At 38.2% G+C, this 9,108-nt stretch overlaps 1 pseudogene; it reads right to left on the reverse strand.

Moving 5' to 3' along the window:
- The window catches only part of LOC110306573, a 5,934-nt pseudogene extending 4,336 nt beyond the window's left edge, over window positions 1-1,598 (reverse strand).
- Between the last annotated feature and the right edge of the window lie 7,510 nt (window positions 1,599-9,108).

The following is a 9,108-nucleotide window of genomic DNA, read 5'->3' on the forward strand; positions in this document are numbered from 1 at the left end:
CAGACACAGACACAGACACAGACACAGACACAGACACAGACACAGACACAGACACAGACACAGACACAGACACAGACACAGACACAGAGAAGGGGGTATTTAGACCAGAACTTAAGAAAGACAAGGAGGAGTAGCAATTTGAAAGATACAAATCTTATGGAGTGTCTAGCATTCTAAATAGTGTTGTAGTTATATTTGTCTCTCTGTGGCTCTCTCAGAGAGCATCATTGATAATAGATATTTTCTAAGACTTGAGCTCAGAGACTTAATTCTGTATTCAACTTGCCGCGTATGGAAAAATCATCTATATCTAGTGATTTGGAATACTCAAAGTGTTTCTTTTCCTCTATGGAACTTGAAAGAATGATAAAGACAAAGTTAAGGGTAAGCCTTCTTCCTGGGAACAGGCAGAATAATAGTGCCTCAAAGATGTCTACATTAGAATCCCCAGCACTTTTGAAATGGATACCTTTCCTGGTAAAGGAGATTGGCGATGCTAGTTTTCTGGTCTCAACCTAAAAAGCTTTGTCCACATTACTGGAAAAGTCAGTATACTCATATTGATGTTTCATATGCAGAAGGAAGCAAACAAATTAGAACCAGAGAGATACAATGTGAGAAAGTTTCTACTTGCTGTTATCACCTTTGAGATGGAAAGAAGCAGAGTCAAGGAATTCAGAAAGTTTACAGAAGCTGGAAACAAGAAAGCAGACATCTAGAGGCATTGCTCTGGGGTATCCACCAGAGAAGACTATTCAGACACAGTCTGTAGCCAATTTAAAGTCTTTATTCCAGTTATCTGGGACTACCCTCAGGTATTTGTTACCCAAATGTAGACCCAAGTATTTAGAGCAAGGGGCTTTTAAAGGAAAAAAAAAAAAAAAACACATCGTGCTCAGCATGTGCAGGGGGAGGTTTTATGCAAGCTAGCAGTTTAATAGAAGCTAAAATAAGCAGTTAGCTGGAAGGCAAGGTTTGCACAAGCAGGCATTTTAACAGAAGCCAATAAAAATCTTGACTTCAGGTACCAAGTGTAAATTTCCATGGGATTTTTCCATCAAGGATGCCAAAATTGTGGTCAAACTTAAAATGGTCTTAGTCATAATTGAAGAAGGAGGAACCACTGCACTATCTTGCCCTATCACAATATCTGAAAGAAACAGCTCTACACAATCCTTTCATTCAACCCACCAGGGCCCATTATGGTTTTCCAGCATTTATAATTGTAAGATATTGAATAGGTGGTATTATGAAATAGTAAAAATATTAAAATCATAGTTCTTTGTTATAGCAATAATGGAAAAATAATATACTGAATTTTCTTCCATGAAAGACAGCAACAATTAAACATGTCCCCTCTTTCATACACACAACTCTTCAAAGTTGTTTTGACGAGAGAATTGAAACCCAAGAATTACCTAGGTGAGGGAGGGAAACATATGCAATTCTATATTTTTTCCAATTTCTTTTTTTTTTTTTTTGGTTACCATTTCATCTCTCCAGAATGAACGTGAAGATTTGAGGTAAGGCTCTTTTACCTTCAACATTGACATTTCTGTACCTTCACTTCTGCCAAGTTCCTGCCAGGCACAAACCATGTTTTATTCATCAGACTCAGGTTAGTCCTTAGTGAACGACTGTCAGACTAACCGATGAAAAAATGAAGGAATGAATGAATGCTTTCCTTTTATTTTTGCCAAGAAGTTATTATATGCTAGTGTATGTATTTCAGTGGTACATGCTAAAAACCCACAAGTTAAGCTTAACTTTTGTCAGCAACTTGGCAAGCTTGACACATCCATTTATTATGCAGGGTGATATTGTTGTAATTATTGTCTCTTACTGTAAACATGTGTCAGGAGGCAAACATTATCATGAAGCAAATCTTTGGCATCTACTCTCCTCCTTTGTTGCCTGGTCTGACCCTAACTGGCTAAAGACTCACTCTGAAAAGTCATCTTCAGGCTCCACCTGAAAGATGGAATAATGAGAGCTTTGCCTCTCTGAGCCGGGACAACATGATGGGTACTGTGGTCAGCTCACAGGAGAAACTGAGTTCAGCTGACCTGGAGGACTTGAAGTGAGGGTGAGCAGGGAGTCAGAACTGAGAAAATTAAAGAGAAACCCGTGAAGCTTCCAGCTGTTTTCAGTCTAACTATGTGATGCATGAATTCGGTGACTCCTTGCTATACAGGATGCTCTACCTAGGACACAATATAAAATACCAAGAGGGAGGCAGCTATGAATCATCCAAGCTGACATTGATTTCCAGTTTGTTATGTGTCAGACACAGGACTGAGCACATTGCAAGCAGGATCTCACTTTATTCTCAAAACAGTTTTGAGGGGACAGAACAATTATTATCTCCACTAAACTGATGAAGAAAATTAAGCCTAGTGACAATAACTTGCCTAAGGACACAGTATAAATGGCAGATCTGAGGCCTGATGCAGAAGCCAATTCCCTTAACCAATGAACAGTTTTGGTCTTTAATGACTAAACCTAGTAATCTAATTGTTCCACTTTTATTCTCATAAAGGCAGTAAGACACATAAATACTGAACTTATAAGACAAAATGGGATAAATGGTGCACAAAAGGAATGAGATCATCGGCATTAATGGAGAATGCAATCTAGACAGGATTTAAGCCCCAGTAGTTAGCATTCAATATGAGCTCCTACTCAGTGTGTGCTTTCAGTCAACTGTTCTTCCTCCACCTATTTACCCATTCATAAAATATTCACTGAGTACCAGCTACTCTTATACTTTTCCCAGTATGTAGGGCCCACTAAACTAACTAACTAACTAACTAACTAACTAACTAACTAACTAACTAACTAAGTAAGTAAGTAAGTAAGTAAATAAATAAATAAATAAATAAATAAATAAATAAATAAAAGAGATAAATATACCAGCCTTTTGGAATCTTGCATTCTAGAAGAGTCAGAGAAGCAGGAAGGAAAACAAATTATCCATATGTACATTTGTACACAAAGCACACATGTTCACACAGTTTTTTTTCTTTTTAAAGGCATGGAATGTACTAAAAACAAGAATAAAACTTGAAAGGTGCAATAGGTAATTAAATGCAGCAACCTTGAGTTAGGATTGACTGAACCTCTTCATTTGAATCTTCTCTACAGTCTCTAGTTCTTAGGAGGTGCCTGCTATTTCAGTGCCCTCTTTCTTGCAGGACAACTAATTTAGAGTGACTAGCTACTTTGTTCTAGAAGGTAATGGAGTCTTCCTCCAACAATAGGAGCTTCTTAGGAATTGTTTCTGATGCAGATGTGACCAAGTCCTAGAATTACATTATTCACAGCCAATTTAAAAAATGGCATCAAGAAACTTTAGGGGCAGGAGAGATGGCTCAGTTGTTTAGAAGCACTCTTCTAGGCTGCTCTTCTAGAAGACCTGGGTTCAATACCTACCTACATGATGGGTCACAATTATCTATAACTCTAGTTCCAGGGGATCTGACACCATCTTCTGGCTTCCTCAGGCATAGATATTCATGCTGACAAAATTGCCATACAGAAAACCAAATTAAATTGAAGAAAAGGAACTTCAGTTGCAAGCACATAAACCTCTTAAGGGAATAGAGTTCAAGTTTGTGAAGGCTGTCCACTTTGCCAATATGCACAGGAAGGGTCTGCTGGAGATCCTGGCAGATGACACCAGGGAACTTATCATAAGGAGATTAAAACCAAGATCCTAGAGGGTGCCAACTGCAGATTCAAACATCTTGGCTACATAGCCTATTAACACCATGATCAGCAAACATGCTTATTTCCTAATGCCAAAGAGCAAAGCCCCTCCCTGCTAAAGGCTAAGCTCAAATGGAACAGATTCAAACACTTTCAGCTTCAAGGTCCCAAAGTTTCCTATATTCATGAATAATAAAGGTCTCTGTATGCCAATGTGAAAATAGCTGGACTTGTAGAGCCACTGAGATTCCATTTGCATAGGGCTTGTGTCTTTGTGTTGCTTAACAAATGAGCCTGAAGCAAAATTTAAAAAGGCATTGGGTAATGTAACATGTATACCAACTTGGATGACTTGGTTGTATCCCACCATGATGCTGCTCTCATTTTCCAACAGCTTCAGTCTCCTGCTCCTGCCTTTCTTTGAACCCACAGTTTGGCAATTTTATCTCCCAGGTCCTGTTGCACACTCCCTAGAACCCACTGAACTGGAGACAGTGACATTTTTTTCTCCACAGGACCAGCTCAGACTAATCTACAAAGTCCCCTAAAAGGAACAAACATTACCCACCACCATCTGTTTACTAGATGCCATCTCTAATACAGCAAAATGCCATCTGTACAGCCTTGGGGACTCAGCATCTGTTTATCTATTTCTCCCTGTCCTTAAGTTCTTTTAGATCTTCTAAAACATGTCTACCCTTTCCATGGCCTTTGGAAACAAGGCTCTGGGCCCAGTTCAGGGATAATACGTTAATTCTGAATATTGCTCTCCAGCCTGATGTGCAAGGACCATTTCCTGACATTTCTTTCATCACAACCTATGTGTTATTAAAAATGGGTGTACCTGAAAGAGAAATGGATGGGACATCACCAATTAGCACCACAACATTTTATCCTCCAAATCCTGGTGTTTGAGTCCCCTGCCTGAGAAATATTTCTGAAATAGCTCTGAGTCTTATATTGACTCTTTAGGGTGTGAATAGGTATATAAACAGTCACCCAGTGTAGGCCTAAGGAAAGATTATCAGATAGTAAGTACTTTCATTTGCTTATCAACCAGTATTTTATCATTCAATAATTAGTACTCAAGAAGGTGATACATGTTATATTAGCACCCCCATCTCATATACAACAAAACAGGCCCAGGGAGTTTAAGCGGCTCAAATATATATATATATATATATATATATATATATATATATATATATATATATATTACCAGGGAATAGCAGAGCAGGATTAGACTTGATCCTCAATAAAACTCTTTCAAGTCATTTCTCTAGTTGCTTAGAACACATATAGACAAGAGATTACTGACATCTAAAACTGACAGCCAACTGGAATAGATCAGAAACTTAATAGGATATTGATATTTTCCAAAATTGGTTAGCATATAGATGAAGTAGTAAGAAAGACATCCAAGGAATTTAAAAGCCTTTCCTTTTCATTCCTCTTTCTGCCTTGATACTGGAGACAGGAATATAGTGGGAATGGGCTCTACTATATGGCTAAGGCTCAGTCTGTGGGTGGTAGAGAGTGCATGGCTGAAGATTTTCAGAGCACCTAAGATGATCTCACTTTATATGCTTGGCTCTTGGTAGGACATGGAAGGCTGAGCTCCCTCTCCACGGAGTCTATAGACTCTTCCATGAATCAGAATTTTTAATCCCTGCCCTGGTCCCACAGCCCAGTTTCCCAAAGCCATGGAAAGGATAAACATGTTTCAGCAGCCAGAGGATGTAAAAAGAGATTGAGGATGGGGAGAAATGGAGAAATGAGCAACTTCTAGGGGAGGATGGAGTTGAAGTGCCCAGCTTCCTTAAAGACTAAGCTTATAGTAGCCCAGCACTGTTCTGCCATCGGTGAAAAGATTGACAGGCCAGCCCAATCCATAGAAAAGAAGAACAAATGACAATTCTGGATACAAAAATATTAAAGAATATTAAATATTAAAGAAATATTAAAGAATTCCAGCTAGATTCCACCCAGCTTTCTTTGTATTGATCTTACAAGAAGGTTTCAGTGTATTTCTAAGAAAATATTGCCCCTTTTGATTATTTTCAATATGTCTTTGTATTCAAATAAGACAAGTGCATGTTTTCAGAGCTGTGTATTGAGCTTTAAAACACACATAAAAGCTGTTACTTTCCAAATGGGATTATAGAAAGTAGTAGTGATTATTGAGATATCTCTGGACACTTTATAATGACAGTAATTGAGTATTAGGTTAGGAAGGAGACAGTTTGGGAATCATTGTGAATTCTTACAGGAAAATGGAAAGGGGGCAAGAGCCATTCCAACTGTAAGGTCAGTAGAAAGTCCTGCGAAAGGAAAAAGTGATTGAGGCTCAAGTAAATAGGACTCCCGTGGGCAGAACAGGAGGTAGAAACTTCTATAACAGTACTAAGTTTTCTATAAATGCCAGTGTCTATTTAATAGAGAAATAACTAGTAGAGATGACAGAAGATGTGTCCTTGATTAGGGGCCTGAGAGAGAGAGAGAGAGAGAGAGAGAGAGAGAGAGAACCTGTGAATGTTATACCTCTTACAGTATTGAGGGGAGAATTACATGGAATTAGGTGAGTCAACTAAGCAGTCATGCCTAGCCAGGGGCATATAGTAAAAACCTCATTTCTTTTTATTGTTCATTACTTTATCTTCAAAAGTTAACAGCCTCGCTTTGTACTATGAACATGAATATAAATAGTGAAAACAAGATTAAAGGATCATTTTACTGTTGTCTGTTAAGGTATTGAGCACCACAGCCCAATAGAGACTTCAATGACAGATACATTCCATGTTGATATGTTCCAATATGGAAACTGACAACCACATGTGGACACTGAGGCCTTGAAGTGCTAATACACTTAAAAATTAATTTAATGCCTCATGGTTCCTCTATTGAACAAAATATTTATGTAACAGTCATCTGAAACAAAATCCACAATATATGATACTAATATTAACTGTATAAAAGTTGTATCTGAGAATTCTCTCACATTCTAGCAAAATTTAGTTGCTTATTGAAGGACATTAGGCAGACAAGAGAAAAAGGCTTATTGTTAATAGGGAACACATAAGACAAAGAATAAAGTAATTGATAGTAACCAGGGGACCAGCTGTTTGCCCAGCACAAAAAAGATGCTGAACCTCATTAGCCTGTATCAGAATGGTACAGTTTGATTTTGTAGAGAAGTTCAGCATGTTTTCCCAGCTTTGTCACAGGTAGCAAGCAAGTTGAGAGAAGTGAGTATTATTTATATTCACCTGGCATAATTTGTTATTCTGCTTTTTTCTGGTAGCAATAATGGAAGTGGCGCAGTTAGACCATGTTCTCCAGGGTATAGGTATTCCTGCCAAGAGCGGAAAACTTTCATCTTGCAAAGCCTCAATCAGCCAGTTTCTCATCTGCCTCCCATAAATCATCAGGAAGGAACAAGCTCATTATCTCAGCACCAGGGACAAAAGTCTTTTACATGACACTGAACTTTCTGACGACTGCAAACATGGCAGCTTGCCATTCAATATTTCACAGGTGTGTCGGCTCCTTTAACAGCCTGGGTCAGAAGTTTGAGGCTATGGCCCGAAATTTCAATTTTCTTATGTGCCGTGACTTGCAGTGGGCCCATGTCCAAAGGTAATTGGACCCAGTGGTCTGTGGATTTGCTTGGATGTTTTGTAGTTTTAATAGGTTTGGGAAAAGGGAATTGGGAATTTCTGTTCCCAAAGAAATTCTCTCTAAAGGAATTAGGAAATGTCTTTACTTTGGGAAAGTACTTCCATGCTACGTCTCTGAATGCCTTGGTAGAAGCTCTTTGGAAGAGACTATTAAACTTTGTTGTGTTAAACATTATAATTGGGATGTAATAATTATACTTTCGTAGGCTATAGTGATGTTCTTACACACATAAGTGACATGGAATACTGGATCAGAGATACTGGCACGGTCACCTTCCTACCTTAACCAGAGTTTCCTTTTAGGAGCATCCAGAATCCTTTCCATTAGCTTCTTTGAAACATAACTAGTTGTTGTCACCTATAGGGCATGCCGCTTTCTAGGGCATTAGAAACTGTTCTTCTTCTCCTCTAGTTGTCTTTCTTACTTAACCACTATCTCTCTATCCTCCACACCTTGATCCTTCCTAGCCTCTGCTAACCACTGCATAAACAGAAGCAAAAGAAACCAAATTCTGAGTTTAGAAACAAAATACCATAACGAAAATTACAAAATAACGTAGTGCCTGCATGTGTTTACCAAGCTGAATCTCAAAACTCAAGCTAGACATCACGAAGGGAGACTTTTCCCCAAGAGACAGTGTACAGTAAATGAACCGAAATACAATACAAGCAACTGTGATGTCGAATAACATCTTTATACCTTCATTCTCTAGTTCTCTCTATATACTAAAGTTGGCTAGTTCTAAAATCTTCCAAACTACCACACATGTGACTATTGCACCCTAGAATTCCCATGATTCTTAGTATACTTTATGAGTACACAACTACTATACATACCATGTGAGGGTGTCCTGGACACCTTCTTCTGTAACCAGAGTTGACATTTTCAAGTTTTGAAATAGGAAGAGTTATATAGTGTAAGAGTATATTCAAAAGGTACATGGACTAAGGAACCTTTTTGTAATAGGTCAAATAATGAAAAGTTTAGTTGTTGCAACATGTGTTGTTGGTTTTAACTACTCAAATAGGTAGCAAGGTGGGAAAGTATGTAATGAGTGAGTATGGTGATGTTCCGGTAAACCTTATGGGCGCCAAAATTGAACTTTATGCAATATTCATTTGTGTTGATGAAATAGTCTGTTTCCTAGGTACTATTTTCAACAACTTAAGCTAAACCCATTGTAACTACTTAGGTTACTAAAGACAAAGTTAGTAAGGTGAAACAAACCTATTCAAAACAACCAAGATGGCAGAGGAGATATGGCCTGTGTTCTACACTTTTCTAAATTTCACTCTATGGGCTATGCACTCAGTGATTAGAATATAAATGCCCCATATAATGGCTAAAGATATCATAAGGGCTTCGACTATTGGAGGTACGACAGCCTTTGTGTTGTTAGTCTTCTGCAAGCCTGAGGTCCACATTCTCTTCGTGATGAACCTTGTAATAAGCAGATATCCTTTAACAATGACAGGAAGGTAAAATGTATTTTTTATAGTGCAGTAGAAAGATCACTGTACAAGTTCTGAAGGGAAGCCAGTGCAGCTCTAACCATAAGCAAAGATGTATTCATCTGAGTCTTCTCATCTTACAAATGGGAGCAATGATTATTTCCTCCTCTGTAATGGAATTGCTATACAAATATCAAGATACATTGAGTTTTTTTAAAATGCTTGCTGAAGATAAAGATATCCACAGAAAAGTGCATCAGTAGGTTATCCA

Source organism: Mus caroli, chromosome 12 (assembly GCF_900094665.2).
Source record: "Mus caroli chromosome 12, CAROLI_EIJ_v1.1, whole genome shotgun sequence".
NCBI lineage: Eukaryota > Metazoa > Chordata > Mammalia > Rodentia > Muridae > Mus > Mus caroli.